General features: G+C 45.9%; 1 long non-coding RNA gene across 1 annotated transcript; it reads left to right on the forward strand.

The window, feature by feature from the left end:
* Positions 1-118: 118 nt before the first annotated feature.
* On the forward strand, positions 119-25,453 carry LOC140709089 (uncharacterized). The gene is made up of 2 exons (XR_012089455.1): positions 119-6,899; positions 8,096-25,453. It is a non-coding gene; the product is annotated as an uncharacterized lncRNA (long non-coding RNA).
* Positions 25,454-25,882: the final 429 nt, after the last annotated feature.

Consider the following 25,882-nt stretch of genomic DNA (forward strand, 5'->3'; position numbering starts at 1 on the left):
GGGGGAAGCATGGAGGGGCTGAGTCCTTGGCGCCAGAGTACCTTAGCCTGAAAATTTGATCTGCTTTCTGGAGAGCAGATGGTGGGGATGGGGGAGGGGGAGCAGGGGGCAGGACAGGCGGTGAACAGGAGGGAGTCTGAAAGTTTTCAGAGATGAGACATTTGCGTTTCTCAGCTCCCATGGCTTCTCGCCTGAAATTGTTTCCCTCCATAGGAGATTTGAGTAACCGATCCCTTGACAAACAACTTAAGACAGCTGGAGCTCTAATCATCAAGGATTTTTATGGTGCTGCTTTTGAAATAAAAATAGTGAAACCCCTTATGGCATTTCAAGTGGAAAAATAAATAAGATTGGCTGTCCAATCAGCCGGACGTAAGGTGATGGCTAGAAGTGCCGAGAGTGGTGTGGTTCCATGTTGTAGATAGGCACGTGCTCCCATGGCCATGACCTTTGAGGCAATGTAGGCTAGTTTGTCAGGTCCTGTGCTGGGTATTCACCTCTGAATCTCCTTCTAGAAAGCATAGTAGGAGTACTGCCTGTCCAAGCACAGGGCTATCGTGAGGTTTTATTTAGTCACAGTCGTGAAGGGCTTTGGTAATTTCATAGAAGATCACCTGTTTTACCTAGGCTTTAAATTTATTGCTATAAAATTGAGTATGGTTTTCTCCTGTTCACTTAAGTCTGCCTATTGTTACTTTATTCCTTTCTTCATTCAAAACTTGCCAAAGATTTGTCTATTTTAGAGGTATTTTCAAAAAACCAAACTTTTGTTGATCATATCTGCTGGGTAATTTTCTTATCTGATTCTTTTGTGCTTTTATCTCTGAATTCTTCTTTTCTGTGTTTCTGGATAGATTTCGTGGTTCTGCAAAGTCTTGACAAGCTGAGGAGTCATACCTGGAAAGGATGGTTTGTTCAACAAACACTGAGACCCTGTACTCGGCTTACTGGGGATTTCAGGGGCAAGACTCAGGCCTGACTCTCCAGGAGCTCATGAGTGTAGCCTAGTGGGAAGACTTAACAAAATAGACAACTGCAAATTCCAGAAACAAAGCAAACAAACAAAAAAAGGCTTTTGTGTCCCTTCTCTCCTGTGGCGACACCTGGATGATGAATGAAGCCAAGATTATTGCTTATTTTGCTCTCCCTCAGAAAGCAGCTTTCTGTTTCAGGTCAAGCCTGCTTAAGAGCCACAAACAGGCCTCCCTCTGAAAGATTTGTGGCCCTTTCCAACAGGGAGCCTGCAGCCACCCCTTCCCAAAGTGACTGCCAAATCAGCATTCTGTCACCCCATAATGCTTCCTACCTTGCCAGGCCACCGCCCCCTCTTCCTGAACTGCCTTTTAGGAAAATGAAAAGTAGATACCTTTTCTGTAAAAGAGTAGGGGCAGCAAGCCTTAGAAAAACATAAAATTCCATTGGTCACTATGGCTCCTGGTATGAAATGGTTGCCCACATGGTACCTAGTGACCACAAGACCCCATGAGGCCTAGGTCTGGGCTGCTTTAGGAACTGGTCCTTGCCCTGCTGTGGGCCCCAGTTTCCAGATAGGTAAAATGTGATCTTTGGAGCAGACAGTTTTTCTAGTCCTAATATCCTGGGAGTTCTTTCTCCCAAGATCTAGGATCTTCCTGGACCCATTTGAGGATGTTAGCTGGGCTCTGAGTAGGTGGCAGTGCACTTTCAGGATAGCATGTGCTTTATGCTTTAGTCAGTGTACCATGTGAGCCCAGGTACTTCCTCTGTCAGGAAACTTCCCTGGATTTCTTCTCCCTGGAGATCTACTTGACTGGAGCATTTCACTCAGCGTTCTGTTGAGTGCTACTGCTAGTGTTAGGCAGACTTTCCCTTCTGTAGCGACTGAGTTCCTACAAGGCATGGCCCATGAGGGCTCCTCTTGTCTCCCAAGGGGGCCTGCATTGTCAGTCATTTGGCTGGTATTTGGCAGAATCCCATGCAGGAATAGGCCTTGGGACTATAGGGTCGACCATTCCTGCCATCCGGGAGCCCTCCAGGCTAATGAGAAAGGGCACAACATTGAGCAGATAATGCCAGCGATACGCAGCCATGGACTGTGTCAGCTGCTACAAGAGAGGGTCTAAGAGGGGACCCAATATGGGCCTGGAAGGATTAACTTTCAGGTGGATCCCTGAAGAACAATATATAAAGGTTTGAGCAGTGAAGTAATAAATGAGATGTTATTACTATTATTTTACCATCTAATCAAGCATCTCTGCTTACAGATAAAGAGACTGGGATGAAAGTAAAATGAAGGACCACCACTATCTGGCTTCCCTAGAATCAGAACCCAAAAAGGCTTTTTGGGATAAAGAGGTCAGTCTATCTAAAGCTAGCGAATTGTTGGGAGATACTAAGGGAATCTAAGGCTGAAATGCTATTGGCAGACTTCAAAACTCAGCCCTCAGAACTCTTCATTTCCATCCAACTGGGAACCATCACAAACAAGGATCTGATGGGAGGTGGGGAGTAACCCAGTCAGAACAGCCTTTGAGATGGGATTCTGTCAGCAAGAAACAGGACAGCATTTGAGTGGTGAAAGTAGCAGGGCATGGAGAAGGCTACTGGCTTCTCTAGATCACTGGGAATGGGGAGAAGTAGTCATAAGGAGTGAGTGTGAATGAGGCAGGGACACAGGAGAAAGGGTAGGCTGGGGAGAAGGAAGCAGTGAAAGATGATAAAAGGAAAGCCAGCTCCTGTTGAATAGCTGCAGGAAAGGAGGCCAGAGAAGGGCTGTCACATGTGTCCATTCAGTGGGCAGAACCAGAACCCTGTCTCCTAGCATCCAATGCAAAGCTCACTCCCCAATGCACCAAATTGTGTGAAAGGGCCACTGTTCGGAAAAGAGGAATGACTGAAGAAGTGCTCTCCTTGATGGAAGATGGTCCTGCCTGGGGAGCTTGGCCTGTCTCAGCCCAACAACCCTCCCTCCCCAGTATCTTCCTGAAAGTCCCAGGAAGAATAGAGTTTGATCTGCCAGGCTTCAGGGGGAGAATGAAGTATGTTGAGAAAAACTTCTATTGTTAGGCAGGCTGGAGGTAAAAAAGAGAACCCAGCTAAGCAGCAACTGAAGGCTTCAGACAGAAGCCCTTGGTCTCCCTTTGGGATACTAGAAAAGGGGCTCAAAAGCTGGGCAGAGATAGACTTGAAGGACTGAAGAATCTTGATGCAAGACTTCAGGGAGCCCCAGCCCTTATGCCCTGCCTTTGTGACTGTACCTCACCTGTCGCATAGAGAACACACCACCACCACAGCATCTGCCCCAAGGCACAGTCTCCATAAATGTTATTTCCTCTGTTTTATGGCTCCCTGCCACTGGCCCTTACTAAGCTCCAGCCTGTTAGGGATGTGATCTGATCCCCCAGCTCTCCCACTCATTCATTCATATGAGGAGCATTTGCCAGGCTCTTTTCCAAGCTCTGAGAAGCTGGCGCAGAATGACTATGCCCTCCTTGAGGAGCTCAGATCAGCAGGAGGGAGGACAGAGTCATTCTTGTGGGTAGATAATACCATGTCATTAGGGCTTTAGTGGTGTTAGGTAGAGATTATTTGGGAGACCATATCTCAGTACCTCTGTGTGAAGTCAATTATTTTTTACCTTCTCTGCAAAGGCAGTATCCTAAAAAGGAAAACACCAAAGTGTAGCTTGCTTTCTGGGAGACCAAAGTTCTCAGTTTGAGCCCCTACTTAGCCACCAGCTTGCCCAGCAACCCTCCATGCATTTCCCTCTCTTGGAGAGTAACCCCTGTCTGTCCATCCTCCTCCCAATGAGGAACCAGAGGAGGCATATGTTTGAGAGCGCTTTGTCAAATATCCCAAAGGGTCAGATATGACTCTTCTCCAGAGACTAATCTGGGTGGTTCTGGCCTCTCGCTATTTTTCTGGGCAGCTTGTGTGGAGCGTGTACTTGGACAGCTCAACACCTTTTCCAAAGCCAAACCCTCTGACAGCTTCCTGCCCCACACTGGTAGTGATGAACCTCCAAGGAGGGGGCAGGGAGGCAGGTGCTAAGGCCCTGGGGCTGATTCCCATCCACTTTCCACGTGGCTTTGCTCTCTTTACTCCTCTCTAGGCCTCTGTTTCCCCATTTATAAGTCAAGGAGGGGGCTGGACCAAGAAGTCTTTAACATTTCCAAAGCTGTCTTCTGTGAAACATCAGTGACATTTATCTCCTTGTTATTTTAGTCTTAGAGATAGTGGTTGAAAGAAAGTGTATTAAGACAATCAAGTGTTTAATCAAAGGATCTTTTGCATTAAAAAATAAACTTGAAATCTCTTGCGTACAGAACTGTCAAGGATCTTAACTTAGAGCCAAAGAAGACATGGAAGTGTCTGTGAGGCAGGAAAGGCAGACAAAGCCCTTCAGTAATTCCATATTTTTTATGGGCCCAATCCTTTGGCTTGGTCATCAAGGCCCTGCACAACCCTTGAAGATAAGGGGCTTAGTCTTTGTTCCTTGACCAAGCACAGAACCTACCTGACCAGGCCTGGCATAGTACCTGCTGGTTGGCTGACCTGGTGGCTAGATGGATAGGTGGTTCAATCAATTGCTAAGAGTCTCTAAGTAATTGGGTGGCCCAGTCTTTCCTAGAAGGAAAGGAACTCAGTTTGCCTCCCAAATCTCTTGGCAACTCTGAAGTGACAGAGATTATCTTCCAGCCTCCAGACTAGTATTTTGAACAAAGATATGTGAGAAGAACCTTATAAAAGACTGCCCAGCCTGGCATCCTCACTGTGGCAACAGCCCACATGTGGTTTAGGAGTAGCCCCACCAGGTGGTAGACACCCTGTAAGATCTGGATGTCGGTGGACTCCTGAGTCACTTGTAAGCCAAGGGGATTCCCTCTTCTTCCCTCTCTCTACCTTTCCCATACCCTAACTCTGCATATGGGACTTCCCCAGCTTTCCCGCTTTTATGAGTTCCTCCCCATAGGCCAACAGGCAGGTGAGCTTGCAGGAGTGCAGATCATGAACCACTGTTTCACAGAGAATTGACCGAAGCTCTGCTGAGAGGTTTCTCGACTTGCCCAAGAGTTCACAGCTAGGGCAGGCTGCCCTTGATTCCTGAACTCTGATCACATCTTAGGTGGTCCTCTGCATTGCTCATTTTCCCATTTCCATCGTCTCCTCCCCTCCTAGATCATGAGTGTCCTCTTTAGAGTAACAATCTGAGAACTCCTGCAGCCATGCCCTACTGCCACGCACACCCATGTGAGCCCATCACCAAGATTTAAGCTCTTTGGTCCTATTCCCTCAGACTATTCTGGGGAAAAACCTGTCCTCAGTCCAACCCCCAGACTCCAGCTGCAATCCTGTGGGGTTTAGACTACTATTCACAGATGGGGTGGGCCATTTGGGGGGCTGCTTTTTGGTGGTTGGCTTTTGGTTTTGTTTGTTTTTACTTACTGGCCAAATAGGATCTAGTTCTTATTTCTACCCTCGGAGCCATTTTTATAAATGCCATATGGTTCCATTTTGTACTGACAGGAACTGGGGACCACAGGCACATAGCACACACCACAGCTACTGTGACTAATAGCCCTGGCAGCTGTGCCCTCCTTACAGTCTGGGTGTACAGTATGAGTGATGTCCAGAACCAGTAAGATTGGATTGGGCCTCCCGATCCCTGGTCGTGATGACACCACTGCACCTCTAGTCCTGTCTCTCCGGTCCCTTGATCTTTCCTATATCCATCTCCTTCTTTTAATTCAGATCACTCTTGCAGGAGAGTTGCACCAGATGTCTCTCTGCTTTCAATCTTGTCTCTTTCAACCCATCAACCAAATGGCCACCATTGGCCATCTTTACCAGCTTAGGTCATGTTCTGTGGCTCTTGGCCTAACTTTGTCCATCCCTATTGCCTAGAGGATGGCATTCTGTTAATGGAGCAGAGCATTTCACAGTCTGGTTCCCTACCCCTAGGCGTTCCTGCTCTGCTTCTGCAGGTGCCCAGCCAGAGGAGCCCACCTGTCCTCCCGGAAGAGATGTCCCCTTTCACTTGAGAGTCCAGGAGATCGCCCAGGGAGAAGGTGTGGAGGGAAGGGTTTTGAGAAGGAATATGAAGTCCCCAGTGGTAAGCAACACCAGCAAGACGACCAAGAAGAGGCAGTTGGGTTGGTCAGTTAGGAGGTCTTGTCATCCATCTTGGGGTTAGCAGAGCAATAGAGACAGATACCACATCACTATGGGAAGAGAAGAGAGTAAGAGGAAGAAGTGGAGATGAGAGGAACAGATCACCTCTTCCAACTATAAAGGGAAAGAGAAGGATAAGTGGACGTGACCCGTTTGGACTGTTCTTTTTTGATTTAGCTAATATTTGGCCTGTGATTTTCTGGATCAGGCCCTGATAAGCATTTTGTCAACAGTACCTCCCTGAAACCTTAAGAGAACATCCTAGGGTTGACATGGTTTTACCCACTATACAGAGCTTCAAAACATGAAGGCACTTGCCCAAGATGGGGGCAAAGCTAGGATTTGTGTCCCATTCTGTTGCCCTTCAGAGCCTCACTTTCACCACTGTCCTTGTCTTCCCTATAGTCATGAGGGGAAGGAGGTGGAGGGCTGCCTGAGGTTAGGGAGCTGGGGCAAAGGCACCAGGGAGGCTCCCAGTGCTCAGATAGGACTGGAAGTCTGGGACATAACACTTTTCAGAGGGGGAAGGGGCCAGGGAAGAGAGGCTATTTTTAATAGCCAAATAGGAGATATAAGCTCATTAAAAACCAGAAGGAAAGGAATAAAATGTTTAACAAGTGTCTGAGTGGAGGACCTCCTTCAAGCTGAAGCAATGAAATGACATCAAGAAGACAAAGACCAACAGTGAACAGGGATAAGTGATGGCCTGTGTCCCAAGTGGCCTGGAGTGGACGGCACTAGATGGACAGGTAGGGGCTTAGCCTTGGATAGCAAGCATGCAACGACCCACCCACCCAAACCTGGGAAGCTTAGCACTCAGCAGGTGACCTCATCTGTCCTCAAGCCATCACTGGGAGGTGCTCAATAAATATTTGTTGGGGTGAAATAACTGAAATGGGAAATTAGATCAAAGAGGAAAAATACCAGCGTTAAGCTATTGATGATAGAAGAAGGGGCTGGGTGTGGTGGCTCACACCTATAATCTCAGCACTTTGGGAAGCCAAGGCGGGTGGATCACCTGAGGCCAGGAGTTCGAGACTAGCCTGACCAACATGGCAAAACTCCATCTCTACTAAAAATACAAAAAATTAACTGGGCGTGGTGGCATGCACCTCTAACCCCAGCTACTCAGGTGACTGAGGCATGAGAATCGCTTAAACCCAGGAGGCAGAGCTGCAGTGAGCTGAGATCATGCTGCTGCGCTCCAGCCTCGGTGACAGAGTGAGACCCTGTCTCAAAAAAAAAAAAAAAAAAAAAAAAAAGACGATAGAAGCAGCCCAGGATCCACCCTTGGCTCGTTAAGTCGGGCTGCCTGGAGTGTTGAGAATTGACACCTACATGGTGGTCAGTACTAGGACGACCAGACTCTCCTATGGGCACAGTTCTGTACAGTTTATAAGGGTTTTGGTTTTTTTTTCTTTTTTTGGGGGGGGGTCTCACTCATGATATTCCCCATTTAGGGTCTTGAGGTTTGAGGACCCTGTTAGACTTACCCTCAGTCTGTTGGGTGAGTTTGCTTCTATCATCTTGGATTCTTGACTATCCCTATTTTTTAGAGGAGGGAACAAACTTCAGGTCTTCCAGAAAGAACTGGCAAAAAGAGGCCTGTATTCCTCTAACTTCACTGTCTTCTTTACACACCATGCCACTTTCCTGAACAATATACAAGTTCATCATGTAATTATTTTAGAACCCAGGGTCCAAATATTTTTATGGTCAAGATTCGATGGGCAAAGTCCTCACACTGAGTTCTCCCAGCAAGGATGCTTTCCACTCACTTGCTGGGTGGCTGCGGGTCACCTCCCCTCACTGGGCCTTGGTTTCCCCATCTGTGAAATGAGGTAGTTGGATTAGATAATTCCACAGTTCCCTTCCAGCTCTAGCATTACCCTCAGATACCCTCATGCCTAAAGCAGTAATTGAACAAGGGGCGTGGTGACCCCAGGTTCTGGGTCAGGTCCTCATCTTGCGGCACGGAAGAATCGTGATGATGGCTGCAGCCCCCAGAAGATTAACTTGAGAGGAGCTGGCTGAGATGATTTTTCAGCTGATGGTGAAATGTGCTGGCAGAATCTATACAGGTAGGTTGGCACAGGTGAGGAGTGGGGTGGGCACTTTGTCTCTTGTGACCCCGAATAATGTTTCCTTGCAGAATTGGAAGCCTCCAGGACAGGTGGATGCCAGCTGGATTTAGCCATTCACATTGGCAAAGTAGGTGATCTCTCTTTCCACACACTCTTCTGTCAGGGCTTCCAGAAAGGCTTTCTGCTCCCATCCCTTAAACACCTCCCTGTGTTTCACTGTCACTGTGCCTGGAATCATACCCTCCTGTAGCCTTTCAGTTCCTGTTCAGGTGGTATGTGCTCTGAGAAGGCTGTGACCATAAATGCTATAATCAGCCAGGAATAGCTAAGCTCAGAGCCAGAGCCAAGAATGGAAGGGTTACCCAAAATTGAGGCATGGACTGTTGATTGACTAAAAAGAGAAAAAGTCCATTCCAACTTCACCTCAGAGCACACACCCAAATTCAAAAATTATTTTCAAAGGTCAAAAGGAAAAATGAGCCCATTAAAAACCAGAGGGAAAAGGAATATTTAACAAGTGACTGAATGGGGAGCCCATTTAAGCTAAAAAGCAACAAAATGACATCAAGAAGGCAAAGGCCAACCAATTTGACTCCATTAAAACTAAATATTTTCAAAGTCAAGTAATATCACAACCAAAAAGCAGAGTGGTTGCAGATTCTTAATGTATTAAAAAAACACACCCAAAACCCAATAGTAAAAGCAAAACAGGTGTGTGTAAGTCGCCTAAATTGAGTTTACAGGAAAAGAAATGGAATTGACTGAAAAACTTTTTGAAAAAACATTCAACTTCACTAATAACCAAAGATCAACAATAAAAACAACAAGGAAATACAAATTTTCCCTAACAAATTAGGGGAAAAAATTTAAGAATACCCAATGTTGATGAGGATAGTGGAATAGGCACTGTTTTACACTACTGGGGGGAATGTGAATTGGTGTACACTTCTTGGAAAGTTGGAAGAAGAGAGAAATTTTCAGAGAGTAAGTGGCCTGTAACTTTACTCAACATTTATTGAGTCTCTACTTTGTGTCAGGCGTGATGATACGTTTTAAAATATTGGCCAGGCACAGTGGCTCACGTCTGTAATCTCAGCATTTTAGGAGGCCAAGGCAGGAGGGTTGCTTGAGCTCAGAAGTTCAAGACCAGCCTGGGCCACATAGCAAGACACTGTATCTATAAAAGTATAACACACACACACACACACACACACACACACACACACACACACACACAAAGATAAATATGATCCTTGCCCTTGGGAGTTCAGAGTTAAGAAAGACACACAGACAGACACTAAAATGTTACATAGGAAGGAGAAGCCAGAGAGATGCCTGGGACATGGGAGCATGGGCAGCTGGGGTTGGTGGTGCAGATTTCATGGGAATATCCAAGGAGGTTCCTAGAAGAGGTGACTGGATAGGTAGAAGTTATTCAAGTAGAAGGCAGAGGTAGAGGTGAGAGGCATCATGGATGAACTCATAGACAGCTGGGGGTTGTTGAAGTGTGAAATGAGAGGCTAGGGGTGGAGAAAGCAGAACCAGCTCACATAGTGCTAGTATGTCTAATTCAAGACTTGGGTGTTCAGTTGCAACAGGGAGCCCCTGAAGCGTTTTGTGCAAGCAGGTGCCATGGTAGGATTTCTCTTTTGGAGTGATTACTCTGGTTGCTTAGAGAAATTTGGAGGCATGTGGGCCAGAGAGGAGATGATTGCCTTGGTCCAGGTGGGGTCCAGGAGGGATAAGGGTAGGGGCCAAGAGGATGGGAGGAAGTGGTCAGATCCAGGAGGTGAAATTGGGAGAATCTGCTGACTGGTTGGTTGCTGGTGTTAAAGAAAGAGAGTAAAGGATACCTTTCCTATTTTCTGTCATGAGTGACTGGGTGAAAGGAAGAACACCCAGGAGAAAGAGCAGATTTGGGGGCTGAGAGAAAATTGTTGAGCTCAGTTTTGGACAGGTTGAGTCAGAGGTGAGCATCCAGGAGGAGGTGGCCGGCAAGAAGCTAGATAGAGGGTCTAGATCCCAGCAGCAGATTTAAACAAGAGATTTGGATTGAGACTTTGGTGCTTGTAGCCATGGGCTTTGGTGAATTGGCTCTAGGAGAACGCGCCAGCTGAGAAAAGTGAGGGGGTCCAAGAACAAGAGCCTTGCCCCCATTTAAGGGGTGGGCAGAGAGAGGGGAGCCCACAAAGGCGAAAAAGAAGTCAGACGTAGAAAAAGCACATGCAGGCTATGTTGGCATGGAAACCTGGGGATGTGGAGCACTTTCAAAAGAGAGCCACCAACAGACAAAAGAGAAAGGCCAGCTAGACAGGGACCGAGAGCCCACTGGATGTGGTAATTAGGGGCCACTAGACCCTCATCAAGAGCAGTTTCCTGTGAGAGACGGGACAGAGGAAAATGAAAGGGTAAGGAAAGCAGGCAGCATGGCCACCTCTCAGGGAAAGCTGCTAGAGTAACAGTTTGGGCCAGGGGACAATTTCTGAGCTGGCTCTGGACTGAGATGACATAAGGATAGATGTGATAGGAGCAGTCCAGAAGGCTATCACCTAGAGTCCTCCCGCCTGTCTGAGTCAGAGGCAGGAGCAAAGGGCGAGGGTGGGCAAGGAAGGAAAATGTGCATAGCTGGCATCAAGTAGGAAAGTATATGTGCCAGTTGGGAGCTCACCAAAGAAAGTGTGGGCATCTCAACAGGGATAGATGAAGAACCAGAGATGCACTCAAAGAAGAAGGACAAGGCCAGAAACGAGTTCGTGACATTTTAGGAATAGGTACAGGAAGAGAGTTCTCATGAGACAGAGAAGGAGGGGCCAGAGGAGAAGACCAAAAACATGGGGTTCCTAGAACCCAGAGGAGAGTTTCCAAAAGGGCAGAGTGGGCACTGGTGGGCCATATGCACAGAGGTCAGCAGAGGCTCAGGCATCTCCCAGACCTGGCCTTTGGGGACTTTTGTCACAGCAACTTTGGGGCAAGGGGCAGAAGCTCCTCTTGGTGTGGGGGGAATGAACTGAGTCTGGCTGAGAAAGGAGGGAGGGGGAGCTGGAGCGGGCAGCGGGTCCAGGAAGGACCTGATTCTTCCAGGAGACACAGGAAGGAGGAAGCAGTGGAAGCCCAGTCGGAAGAGCAGGGCGGGGCAGTGAGAGGGACCCTGGAGCTCTGGGATTAAGTGTAGAGGTGAAGGGATTAGTCGTATTGGTGGAAAGGGACAAAAGTAAATTATGTACATTTTAGCAAGTAACCTGATCTCCATGTTCTTTGGGAGGCCTTTTCTCTGCCCTCTGCGTACTGACTCCAGCTCTAATTAGCACGGTTTCGTCTGCCTCATGGCTGGGGTTATGTCTTTCTCATTTTTTTTGTACCTTTCGGTACCTAGCAACAGGCAGCCAGCTAGGCAGGGGCAGAATAATTATTTTCTGCTTGAAATCCAGTGTCTGAAATGGAGATTCAAAAGTTTTTCTTTGTATCAAAAAGACTTTGTGACAACATCCAGGGAGCAATGAAGTAGGTGAGGCCCAGGTCACAGGCTTGAATGGGACATTCAGGGTCTCAGTAGTAGTTCTATTTGTTGGTATTGCCTAGACATCAAAGAATTCTATTTCTTCCCTATCTGGACAGAAGTCAAAGTCCAGAGAGAGGCTTGGTTTAGCTGGCTGGGCTTGGGCCTTGTGCCACCCTCTGATAGGACCTGGGTGGTAAGAGGCAGGATCTGGAGGAGGGGCCTCCATGGCTTCCATGTGAGAGAACGGCCCAGGTCCCACCACAGCCACATAAGATGGAAAATTTCCCAAGAAGTAATAAGGGGCTTCAGGGAAGAGTAAGTCTTGCTAAAAAGCCAGAACTCTCAGATATCCATTAGAAGAAGTAGCCAGCTCAGAGGCAGGAGACTTCCAGGTAAGAGAGGGAAAGGCCTGAACTAGACCAGTGGGGATGGAGAGAGATCAGAACTTGTGGTAGATAAAACCCAGAAATAATTAGTGGGTGCTTATCTGTGAGAGTGAAAGAGAAAGTCAAGCCAAAGGTAATTCCCATGTGTCTTGGTTTTGTTTGTTTGTAGGACAGGGTCTCACCATGTTGCCCAGGCTGGTCTCCCATCTCCAGGGCTCAAGCAATCTTCCCACTTTGGTCTCCCAAAGTGCTGCAGTTACAGGCATGAGCCACCGTGCCCAACCCCATGTATCTTGAGTAGAGTCCTGGGTGGATGGTGGGGAGGCCCCTGGGGTGGGGAACACAGCATGGAGAGCCAGTTTGAGTGACAGGATAGTGGACTCAGACACAGCCAAGTGGGACCCAGCAGACACTTGGATCCTGGTGTCTAGGGCTCAGGAAGAGATTCAGTTGGAAGCACTAGCCCAGGGCTGTCACCATTCAGAGTAATGGGGACCTGGAGCATAAGTGAGATCACCAGGGAGAGAGTGTAGAGAAAAATGGGAGAGGGCCCAGGGCAGAATCATGAGTCATAGTGACATTTGAGGAGCCAGGTGTGGGCAGGCAAAAAAGGAGAAAGAGAAGGAAGGGCCTGAGAGATGCGACAAACAACCAGGAGAGGGGGTTGCCATGACAACCAAGGTAGGGAAGAGTTTCAAGGAGAAAGTAATCAACACTGTCAAATGCAGCAGAGAATTCCAATAAGACAGAATTTTTCCTTTGGATTTCATGATTAGTAAGTTTTGATGGCCTTAAGAGCATGCTGAGGGAGTGATGGCCTTGGCTAGAATAATGGTGAGATGTGAGAGGACATGGATCTGGCACTAAGAGTCCTCGAAGGAGTCCAGAAGGAAGACTTGGAGATGTGAAGGGTAGGGGCTGGGAGGCTGGGGCTAGGAAAGATGAGCAGGTGTATAGGCTGAGCTCCCAACGTGTTCAGCATCCATTGTTTAATATGAAAGTTGATACATTCCATGTAATTCTCTTGTAGCACCTAATTGTGTGCCCAGCCCAGCAGTGTGCCTAGCCCTGTGGATACTTGAGTGAATGAATTAAAATAGAATCCCTGTTCTCATGGAGCGTGCATGGTAGTGGGGGAGAAAGACATAGTCAGATAATCACATATGTAAATGTATAATTTCCAACACTGATAGGCACTCTGAAGGAAAGGTACTGAGTACCGAAGGGTGTGCAACCAGGGGACCTGCCCTCATCTGACTCTGGGAGGCTTCCCTGAAGAGGCGTTCCTCCAAACCAAGATAGGGAGGAGAGAGCAAAGTTAACAAAAAGCAAATTGGAAAGCATTCTGAGCAAAGGGCCTAACTATGGAGGAAGGAGAGGTGAGACCAGAGAGGCAAGCGGTTCTGGCTATGCAGAGCTTTGGAGACCAGGGCTGAGCTCCTGCCAACATCCTGAGAGCGAGGGAAGCAGGGGATGTGACCTGCCCTGGTATGTTGCTGTAATCTGCCTGAGACTCTGGCTGTTCTGTGGAGAAATCATTACAGCAGCATGGGTAGACAGGGAGGCAAGTTTGGAAGCTTTGTTGTAGTGGACAGGATTTGGACACGATCTGCATATTCTGGTTAGTCTTGATGCTAGATGGAATGAAGAGGGACTGGAAGAGGGCAGCATTCAGGATGACCCCTGAGCTTCTGGTTTGCCTTACTGGTGAGATGGCAATGCCATTTTCAGAGCTGAGGAGCACTGGAAAGGGGCCAGGTCTATAAGGTAGACCCCAAGTCCAGTGGTAACAGCTGAGACATCCCAATGGAGATGGGGAAGAAATGGCTGAAGGCACAGCTCCAGAGCACAAGGTGAGAAATTGCGGAGACCAGTCCAGGGCTCTGGGGGGCTCCCAAATGGAAATATGGATCCAGATGTTGACAGGCTTCTGGGGCATTTTTAGGCCCAACAAAGAAATCAAGCCCAAGGAGCACCAACATTTGGAGATTAGAAAAGAGAAGAAGAATCCTCTGAGAGCACTGAGAAGAAAGAGCTGGGAGGTGTCTCAGCAGAAAGATGGAGTGGTCAGCAAGTGGGTGTGTGCAGAGAGGTCAGGAGGACCAGGGCGATCCCTGAGCTCCTCCAGTGTGCACCTGCACAACTTCCATGGTGCCTCTGGAATTGGGCAGCATGGTGGCCCTGCTGATTGGCACCCCAAAGGGCCATTGGGGGACCTCTGAGAATCTCTGCCAGAGCAGTTTGGGTGGGAGTTGATTAAGGAAAGAAGAAGCAAGATCCAGGACTTCTAATCTTAAAGGAGAGAGCAGTGCTGGCAGATGAACATTCTGAGGATAAGGAGCCTGAGTAATTGAGCGATTGGGGATGGAGACAATTAGTGAGATGAGCTCCCGAAGGGGCTGGGATCAACTGTGGAGGTGGATAAATTCATTTGGAGGCAATAATGTGTATTTGACTGAATGGGGCAAAATTAAATTATGTACCTTTTAGAGAGTAACTTGATCTCCATGTTCTTTTGGGAGCTTTTATCTGACCCGTGTACCAACTGTAGTTCTAATTAGCACCAGTTATATCCTGTCTTTTGGCTGGGATTATGTCTTATTATTTTGTGTGTTTCTCGGCACCTAGCAACAGGTAGTAAGCTCCTTTGGTGCCGAATCAGTATTTTCTGCCTTGGAATTAAATGTCAGAAGTCAGCACTCCAACTTCTTTTGACCAAAAAGATTCTACAATTATCCAGAAGTTACAATGCAAGGAAGAAGAATTGGATGTTAAGTCTTGTGTAGCAGGGATTATGGGGAGTGGATCAAGACAAAGTAGAGGTATCTGCTCCCCTCATCCTTGTAAGCTCCATGCCATTTATCCATGCTCACATTCATCATCTCATACGAGCTTCACATTTCCCCACAAGAAATGGAGTGTTACCCCATTACTTACTCATAGAGGAGGAACTGGAAGCCAGAGAGGGAGATGCCTTATTGACACAGAACACAAGTGGCAGGAGCTGGCTTCAGACCTCAGTCCATTCGGTATGGCAGTCCCTCTTCCCAGGACCAGGTGGAGCTGGAGAGAAAGAGGGAGAGGAGTCTGTGAGGTCAAGATGGAGATGCTCAGCTGGCCCTTTCCAAAGGTGGGAGGTGAGGTCGGCCTGGAACCCTACCGGATGCTAAAGTGCCCTGCCACACTGTGCTGATGAAAGCAGGTCCCCACCGCAGTGTATATACATTGTGTGTTTGCATCTAAAATGTCTATAGTTGTTTGAAATGTTTAAATCTTTAACCCATCTGAGATGTATTTTCATGTATGGTGTGACACAGAGCTCTAATTTGCTCTTTTTCCAAATAGGTATCCAGTTTGCTAAGCATTTATTGTTCCAACACCATCTTTTCTCTCAATTCCCTGTCTAGACTCCAGTTCTGTTGATCTATTTGTCTATTTCTGAGCTAATAGTACATATTAATGAGCAAAGCTTAATAAAGTGTCTTATGGCCTGATAAGATGAGCACTCCGCCCTTCCCCCAAGGCCTTTATTCCTTTTTTTCTTTTTGAGACAGAGTCTTCCTCTGCTGCCCAGGCTGGGGTACAGTGGTGCAGTCTCTGCTCACTGCAACCTCTGCCCCCCGGGTTCAAGTGATTCTTCTGCCTCAGCCTCATGAGTAGCTGGGACTACAGGCACACGCCACCATGCCTGGCTAATTTTTGTATTTTTTGGTAGACATAGGGTTTCATCATATTGGCCAGGCTAGTCTCGAACTCCTGACCTCAAGTGATCCACCCACCTCGGCCTCCCAAGGTACTGGGATTACAGGCATGAGCCACCGTGCCCAGCTCCTTATTCTTTTTTAAAATTGTCTTGGTCATATTGCACATTTACTTTTTCAGGTACATTTTATCATCAGCTTGTCAAAGTTCTGTGAACAAAATATCTGTTGGAAGTCCGAGAAGAATTGCATTGAAGGGGAAATTAACAACTTTAGAGTATCAGTTCTTCCCATCTATGGACATGGTGTCTATCTCCTTTTAATCAGAATTGTATTTGTTTTGTTTTGTTTTTAATGCCTTTTAATAAAGGTTGGTTGCTTTTGTCATAAAGATTTTTCACAGTTCTTAATAGGTTTATTCCTGAGTACCTTATTAATTTTGTTGCTTTTGTGAGTGGAAAAACTTTTCCTTTTTTCATTTTGCTTTCCAAATTTTAATCAGTTTACTAATCACTGTGCTTCATTCACAGACACATACACAGCAAATGTGCTTTGTCCCTGGGCACACAAATGAAAACACAGCACACATGTAAATCAGAGCTAATTGGCTGAAAATGAATTAGAATTTTTGAATTAAATGTTAATTATACAAGTAATACATGAATATATTTTGCTTTAAATAAAATTAGAGCATTTCGGGTAAAGAAGTCTCTACTGGCCTCCCCAACCTGTCCTCAGGCCCCTTCCCCGCTTTAGAGGTAGCTGCTGTTAGGCATTTGCTATTGATCCAAAATGTTTTCCTATGCGAATTGAAACATGTCCTGTGTTCTATTGTTGTTTTTGTTTGCTTGCATAGATGTGGTGGTGTACACACTGGAGGTGCTGCTCCTGAGCTCAGGGAGCCTTACAGGACTCTCCTCGTGTCGCGTGTCACCTGCCGCAGCTGGCTCCACTGCCCCTTTCAGCTGGCCGCCGGCAACCAGAACCGATTGTGCTATGATTTATTTAGTTGTTGCTTATTGATCGACTATTAAAAGGCTTCCAGTCTTATTTCAATAGGACAAACCTGTAACAGCATTCTTGTATATGCCCCTTTTGCTCATGTACAAGTGTTTCTCTGGGGCAGATACTTAGAAACAGAATTGGTGGGTCATAGAGTCTACACATCTTAAATTCTAATAGTAACTGCTAAAATGTTCTTCAAAGTGCCTTTCTGATTTAATTTCATGCCAGCAGTATGTGTGTCCATTTCTCCAGACCATCTCCAAGTTTTACATTTTAACCAATCTGGTGGGTGAAAAATAATACCTTGTTTTAGTTAGTATTTTTCTGAATTACCAGGATGGCTAAAGTCTGTGTGTTTCCTATCCATTTATATTTCCTTGTCGGCATTACTTGTCCAAATTTTTTGCCCATTTCTTTTTTTTAGGGTATGTTATCTTTTCCTTATTGATTTTTTAGAAGTTCTTTATGCATTTTGTATACTTTATGTGTATTGCAAATATTTTCTGTATTGTGATTCTTGTCATTTAATTGTATTGTGTCTTTGGAGAAATCTTAAATTTTGATACAGTCAAATCGATCTATTTAATTGTATGTCTTTTTTGCAATTTTATTTAAGAAAGCCTTCCCTGCATTGAGGTCATATGCATTTTTCCTGTATTTCTTCTTTAACATTTATCATTTACATATATGTGTGTGTGTATGTATATATGTATATATGCCTTTTTACCACATACGAAAAATAAATTCCATATGCATGCATGAATCTTAGGATCTAACTTTAGTTCCCCCTCATCCCCCCAACAATGGTTAAATAATTGTCCCAATACTACTTGTGGAATTCTATATCATTTCCCCACTAATTTAAAATTGCTACCTTTGTCCGATACTAAATCCCAATAGGGTCCTTTCTGGTCCACTGATCTATTTGTCTGCTCCTGAGCTTGATAATATGCTTTGCTAACTGGCAGGACAAATCTCACCCTCTTTGTTGTTTTTGCAAAATTACCTTGGTCATTCTTGCATATTAGTCCTACCAATGAATTTTAAAATAAGCCTTTCAAGTTTCGGGAAAATTTCTGCTGGGATTTTATTGGGGTTACATTGAGTTTATGGATAACTTTTTTTTTCTTCTTTTTTTTTTTTTTAGATGGAGTCTCGCGCTGTTGCCCAGGCTGGAGTGCAGTGGCATGATCTTAGCTCATTGCAACCTCCACTTCCTTAGTTCAAGCGATTCTCCTGCCTCAGCCTCCCAAGTAGCTGGGACTACAGGCATGCGCCACTATGCCTGGCTAATATTTGTATTCTTAGTAGAGACAGGGTTTCACCATGCTGGCCATGCTGGTCTTGAACTCCTGGCCTCGTGATCCACTTGCTTCAGCCTCCCAAAGTGCTGGGATTACAGGTGTGAGCCACTGCACCTGGCCTGAGTTTATGAATAAATTTAAGGAAAACTGACATCTTTATCATATAGAGCCTTCCTGCCACGGCACATTGCTCTACTCTCAATTCAGGTCATCTTTTACATCTTTCAGGACAGTTTTATGGTTTTCTCTGGTTAAAGCCTGGCATATTTCTTGCTGAATTCATTCCTAGGTATATTATAGGTTTTGCTGTTAACTGTGAGTAGGTTGCCCTCTGCTCTTGTTTGTTTGGCCCTTGTTTTTTCATATCCCATTTCAACCTGTTTACTAATCACTGTGCTTGATTCACAGACACACAAAGTAAATGTTCTTCCTCCCTGGGCACAAACATTTGAGCACAGCCAAACACACAGAAGCAGCATAATTGACTGAAAACAAATTAGAATCTTTTCAAATTATACTTTAATTAAACAAGCAAAGTGTGCATACATTCTCCTTTTTAAAAGTAGGACAATATGAATATAACTGTAGTCCCCTTTGACCACCCTCTGGAGTCCTCATTTCCCAACCCCTCCACAGTTTTATGTGTCACCATCCACAGTAACACACAGTCCTGATGTATTTTCAATGAGTCATACCACATTATAGGGATTTTACTATAAGCTGCAGGTTTTTTTCACTCAGTCTTACATTTTTACAATATACTCCTATTGCTACACATAGCTTTCGCCTTTAATAGCTATATTGTATTCATTCCCATGAATGTACCACATTTTATCTTCTGTAAGCTCCATGGACATTTCATTGCTTCTTTTTGTTTCCTCCATCATGAGCAGTGCTGCAGAAACCACATTGCATGTTCCTCTGTGGTGGGATATCTCTGGGAGTGATTGAGAAATGGGATGCTGGGTCTCAAGATGTTCACAGTTTTAGTTTTAGCAGACACTACCAGTGTCCTCCATGATTTCTGTGCCATTTAAGCTTCCAGCCAGAGGGTATGAGAGGGCTATAATCCCCACAGCCATAGGCGGTTGTTTTAAATATTTGCCAATCTCATGGGTGAAAAATTGAATCCTTTTTAAAATTTGTATTTTCCTGTTTGCTTGTGAGATTTTCATATGTATATTGAGCATTTGTATTTTCTCTTTTCTGAACTGCCTGTTATTTTTTCTCATTTTAAACATTAGGTTGTCTTTATCCCACTGGCTTGTGGAGTTTTCTAATATAATCTGGATATTGATCTTTTGTAGATATGTGACAAATATTTTCTTCCAGCTTGTCATTGCCTTTAACTCTTTGTAGAATCTTTTGTTAGAAGTTATCAGTTTTGACATAATCCAATTTGTCAATCTTTTCCTTTGATCTTTTTTTATACGGATACCATGTTTAGTCCTTCCCTACTAATATTTAAATATATTATTTCTTCTTTTCTAATACTTTTATAATTTTGTTTTTATTTGGTTCTTTAATGCATCTGGAGTATATTTTGATGATCGTATTGATGTATGCTCTAACCTTTCTCCAAACGGGCAGCCAGTTATCGCAGTGTGGGGGGTTGACTAGTTCTTCCTTTCCCCTGTGATCCGAAGTAAAACTCCCTCATATTCTGAGTCAGGTGGGTCTAAAGCTCCTGTTTTTCCCAACAATCCATGTATTCCTTTCAGTACAAGACTATTTTCTTTGCTATTCCACCTCTTGGTATCTGTGAAGTAAAATGCCATGTTTCGTTGTGCTTCCTTCTCAGCTCTCTTAGCTCACTAGTACCACACACTAATTTCCTACTCAGCTCTCTTAGCTAACTAGAACCGCACACTAACTTCTCCACATGAATTGTAAAGCCAGCTTGTCAAGTTGGAGAAATTGACATCAATATAATACCGAGCCTTTGAATTCATGAATACAGTAGAGCTCTACATTTATTCTTAATAGCTTGTATGTCCTTCACTCATGCACTGTTGTTCTCCCCATAAAGAACTTGCCCATTTCCTAATGGGTTTATTCCTATAGTTTTTATTATTGTTGTGAATTAGTTCTCTCCAGCCCCCTTTTTTGTTTTGCTTTTGCTTGCTACATTTCTTTTTTATCTACTTACTAATCACTCTACTGCATTCACAGGCACACACAAAGTAAATATTCCTCCTCCCTGGGCACAAACACTCAAGCACATCCAAACACACGGAGCCCACATAATTGCCTGAAAATGAATAGGAATTTTTTTGAAAATTGCAGTCAAATGACACAAGCAAAACATGAATACATTCCGCTTTTTAAAAAAAGAGAACATTGCAGATGAAGCTAGAGTCCCTTTGGGCCACCTATTGCCACCCTATTCCCTTCCTCCTCTCCAGAGGTAACCACAGTAATGGGCTCAATGTGTACTTTTCTAGACGTTTCTAAAAACTTACATATATAGGTACCCAAAGGAAATATATGGTATAGTTGTCTCAAATAATGAAAATGTTATCTTTCTAGTTTTCATTAATATTCAACTTTTGTATTGACCTGAATTTTATTATGGTTGCAGAATGGAATGTCAGCGTTATCATCTGTCACAATGTGAAAGTAAAGATATAAAAGTTGGGAGGTAGCAGTGAAGGGAAGAAGGTAGGAAGGCTGACAGGGACAATAGTGGGGAGGCAAGAGCTTCTGTGGGCATGTGGTGGAATAAGGAACGAAGGGGCAAGTAAGTTTCTTAAAATTAAAAAGATAGCCAGCAGAGGTACTTAAAGACTGCACGGGAGGAGTAGGGATAGAGGGGAGTAGTTTCTAAGTGACCCAATGCCTAATCCACTGGGACATCAGTGGATCTTATGAACTAGAAATGGGGTGTAGCAGATGCTGTCTAGAGGGCTCCCTGACCCAGTTTTGACTTGGGACTTGTAAGGGGATATCTTCAGGCAGCTTCAGGAAAACACTTTCCTCCCTAATTAAAGAGATGCACGTGGGGCCAGGCACAGTGGCTCTCGCCTGTAGTCCCAGCACTTTGGGAGGTTGAGGCAGGTGGATTGCTTGAGCCTAGGAGTTCAAGACCAGCCTGGGCAACATTGTGAAACCCCATCTCTACAAAAATACAAAAGTTAGCCAGGCGTGGTGGCGTGCACCTGTGGTCCCAGCTGCTCAAGAGGCTGAGGTGAGGAGATTGCTTTAGCTTGGGAGGTTGAAGCTTCAGTGAGCTATTATCGTGCCATTCTACTCCAGCCCAGGGGGCAGAGTGAGACCGTGTCTCAAAAAAAAAAAAAAGAAAAGAAAAAAGAAAAAGAGAGATGCACTTGGAGAAGTTTCTTGGCTGCCCCCTTTCTTTCTGCCTAGGTGCTGTTTAGTGGAAATATGATGCTTGGAGCCCTGACAGCTATCTTGTGACCAGGAGGAGAAGGCCAGGAGACTCGTGGTTCTCTGCTCACTCAGATCTCAGATACCTAGAACCACTGACTTTTGAACTTTTCATTACTTGCAATAAATGTCCTTGTTGTTTAGCCACTCTTAGGTGATCTGTTACATTCTGATGAAAGCATTCTTCCTAATACAAGCAATCTGAGAGCTTAGAGCTAGGAGACAACATCCAGGAGCAGAGATCACACACTCTTGGGTAAGAGTTTGGGGTTGGGAGAGGGCCCATCCCAAACTTGCTGCTCTTCATCAAAAGCCCTTCTATTCTCTTGGATTAAAAAAAAAAAAATTCTAATAAGCCAGGCACATTGTGCACCTGTATTCCCACCTACCTGGGGGTCTGAGGCAGGAGGATCGCCTGAGCCCAGGAGCTCAAGGCTGCAGTGTGCTATGATCATGCCTGTGAATAGCCACTGCATTCCAGCTTGGTCAACAGAACCAGGCACTGTCCCTAAAAACAATTCTGATAAAAAGCGTCAAGATGTGAACAGTGGTTGTCTCTGGGGACCTTTGGGTACTTTACAATTTTCTAAGATGTTGTCAAATGTTCTTAGGAGCTGACACAGAAGAAAAGTTTTGACTCCAGAAAAGGGAAGGCCCACAGCTGGTGAGACTGCCCGGGTAAAATCCTAGATGGATTCAAGGGGCGTTAGAGCTGGGGATGAGGAGCAAGCTGTGGGTGGATCTCACCTCACCTGATCCTGGAGGGCCAGCAACCTTCCTGGGTTCTTAAGGGAACTACAGGGAATCCAGCTGATTTGGGACACACAGGGTTGGGGGCATGGGTGTGGCAGGAGGAAGAGCAGTGACAGATCAGGCTGGCCACATGTGCAGTGCTGCTGTGTCATGACAAGGAGTGAGCTTCTACCCAAGGGTAATGAGGAACCAGTGGCTGTTTTTTTTTTTTTTTTTTTTTTTGGTTTTTTTTTTTATGAGACGGAGTCTCACTCTATTGCCCAGACTAGAGTACAGTGGTGTGATCTCGGCTCACTGCAATGTCTGTCTGCCTCCCAGGTCAGCGATTCTCCTGCCTCAGCCTCCCAAGTAGATGGGATTACAGGCGTGTGCCACTATGCCCAGTTAATTTTTATATTTTTAGTAGAGACAGGATTTCACCATGTTGGCCAGGATGGTATCAAACTCCTGACCTCAGGTGATCTGCCCGTCTTGGCCTCTCAAAGTGCTGGGATTACAGGCATGAGTCACCATGCCTGGCCGTGGCTGTGCTTCAGCAGGGAGACAGGTGTGATCACTTTCATTTAGTTAAGTTTCTTTTCTTTGTCAGTGAAAGAAGCTCAACTCAAACCAGCTCAGGCACAGAGGGAACTTAATTGGCTTCTATAAGCAAACCACAGGCCAAGCTAGGTTCAGTTGACCTTCCGGTCCCCCGGGGCCAGGGACCCTACCGGCAGCCTGCCCCTCTCCTATCTCCATGTCTCCACGTCTCTCTGCCTGCCAGCTCCCTCTCTCAAGCATGCCTCTTCCACACACTGGCGTTCGTGACTACCAACGTTTCACACCTCTCAGGTTCATGACCACAAAGAGACCGAGGTAGGAGTGCAAGAACCTGGTTAAGCATCAGGGCTACTTGCTTACTCACTGTTTTGTCTAATTTCTCTGTCTTCCATGTCCTTGCCTGGGAATTGGGGATAACAACAGCAGCAGCCTAATGTTGTGAGGATCAAAGGAGATGATGTCCATCAAGTACTTAGCTCGGGGATGGACTCTAAGTGCTCCATACATGTTAGGAACTCTCTCTCTGTTCCCAAGTCCAGAAATCTGGAGAAAGGTTTCCATTGGCCCAGCTGAGTTGGGGTTCACCTCTGGCAAATCAATGATGGCCATTAAAGTGGGCTGTGCAATAAATAAGAAGGTGAATTTCAAAAAAAATAGGTTGGGGTGCAGAATGTTTTCCAAGAAGGATTGGCACAGTTCTAGGTAAAGAACAGAGGTCATCCCTCTGGCTGCCAGCAGAAAAGGGTTTGATCAGGCCCCAACAGCCTGGAGGCAGGGAAGTACCTAAGAGGCACCACGGTTGTCCAGGTGAGAAATAACGCAGGCCTGAGCTAAGCAACAGTGCAGATGGAGAGAAGGCGTAGCCAAGAGAAGTTTTGGAGGTAGAAATAGGGGGCATGGTGCCAAGTGCACAGGAGAGATGAGACAGAATGAAAGGTTGAAGGTGGCCTCAGGTGCTAGCCCAGAAACCTACAAACAGCCTCTCCAAAACGTCACTTCATTACTCAGGTTCACTTTTCCCACCACCACCGCCACTCCATTCTGCTCAGTAGCACAAACTTAGTTGAAGGTAAGCACAGCCACATCTGGACATTTCCAAAGACTCTCTTAAGTAGATTCTTGGTCCACTTCCAGCTCCTCTGCTTCCCACTGCTCCTTCTCCTTGTGGGTAGTCAGTGTTCTGGGAGCTTCTATTCTGACCTGGCACCAGGGGCATGCAAGTGATTCAGGTCTGCCAGCAACTATCCACTGCCATCCACCTAGCCACAGAATCCCTGCTGAATCTTTGTCCTGACCGTGAGGCACATACAAGTCCACCGGCTACACTCACCCTCTTCTCTACACCCTCACCATCACCACCGTGTTACAAAGACAAACAGGACCCTGGAGGACCCCTCTAGGCCACCTTCTCCCACTAGGGCTCCTCAGCCTCTCCAGCCCATGCCAGGAGCTTGTGGTTTCCCAGGCAACACCTGAGGAGCCAGGTAACGGTCCCTTCTGCTCTGGGATACCTCAAATTTATTCTGGGAGCTCTAGTATCTACTGTATAGCTACATCTCTATGTGATTCCTTTCTTCCCACTAGCTGGTCTAACTTTTATTTCCTTTTAGGCAGAAAAACAGCTTCTGCATTCTTCCCTGTTTACCATTCTGGCATCAATTTCAAGTGCTCAGTCCCTCAAGCTCTCTCCTCTCTACAAAAGCCCAGCTACTGCAACCAACCATCCTGTCTGTCTCTGCTTAAGTTTCAAGAGACTCTTTGAAACTACTGACCATCGTTCTCACTGCATTCATGCTGCAGCAACCCAAATCCTGCAAAGCTCTGACTGAATCAGGAAAGAGTGACCTTGGTAGCTAGTCTCCAAAGATGGCCACCACCAATACTTGCCTTCCTATAATATATATCATACTCCTTGTATCAGGAAGAGAAGTGTAATTCCCTCCCCATGAATCTAGGCTGGCCTTAGTGACTTTCTTGGCCCATAGAATATAGCAGAAGGGGCCGGGCATGGTGGCTCAAGCCTGTAATCCCAGCACTTTAGGAGGCCGAGGCAGGCAGATCACGAGGTCAGGAGATCGAGACCATCCTGGCTAACATGGTGAAACCCCATCTCTACTAAAAAAAATACAAAAAACTAGCCGGGCGTGGTGGCGGGCGCCTGTAGTCCCAGCTACTCGGGAGGCTGAGGCAGGAGAATGGCATAAACCCGGGAGGCGGAGCTTGCAGTGAGCTGAGATTGCACCAGTGCACTCCAGCCTGGGCGACAGAGCGAGACTCCGTCTCAAAAAAAAAAAAAAAAAGAATATAGCAGAAGGGACATTCTGGGATTTGCAACACTAGGTTGCGGGAAGCCTTGTAGCCTCTGCCAGGCCTCCTGCAATGCTTGGCCTTGGAACACTCCCTCTTGCAAACCAGTTGCCATTCTATGAGAAGTACAACTCCTGTGGTGAATCCACACGTGGGCACTCCAGTCGACGGCCTCAGCAAACCCCCAGCTGACTGTCAACTATGTGAATGAGCCTTCAGATGACTCCAGCCCCAGCTGCCACCTGACTGCAACTGCATGAAACATTTAAGCAAGAACCACCTTGCTGAGCCCTATCAACCCCCAGAACCATGAGGAATAATAAACTGTGTTTTTGTTGTTGTTGTTGTTGTTTTTGAGACAAGGTCTTTCTGTGTCATCTAGGCTGGAGTACAGTGGCACAGTCATGGCTCAATGTAGCCTCTGATCTCCTAAGCTCAGGCAATCCTCCCACCTCAGCCTCCCAAGTAGCTGCAACTGTAGGCATGCACCACTACACCTGCCTAATGTTTGTATTTTTGATAGAGATAGGGCTTCCCCATGTTGTCCAGGCTGGTCTCAAACTGCTGAGCTCAAGTAATTTGCCTGCCTCAGCCTCCCAAAGTGCTGGGATTACAGGTGTGAGCCACTGCACCCAGCCAATGAATAGTGTTTGTAAGCCACTAATGGTTGGGGTAATTTGTTGTGCACCAACACAGTGATGGGCAAGGAAGTGTGCTGGGGGGTGGGGAAGCACATCAAATAATAAATAAAATATGATCCTACTAC

This window comes from Chlorocebus sabaeus, chromosome 2 (assembly GCF_047675955.1).
Source record: "Chlorocebus sabaeus isolate Y175 chromosome 2, mChlSab1.0.hap1, whole genome shotgun sequence".
Lineage (NCBI taxonomy): Eukaryota > Metazoa > Chordata > Mammalia > Primates > Cercopithecidae > Chlorocebus > Chlorocebus sabaeus.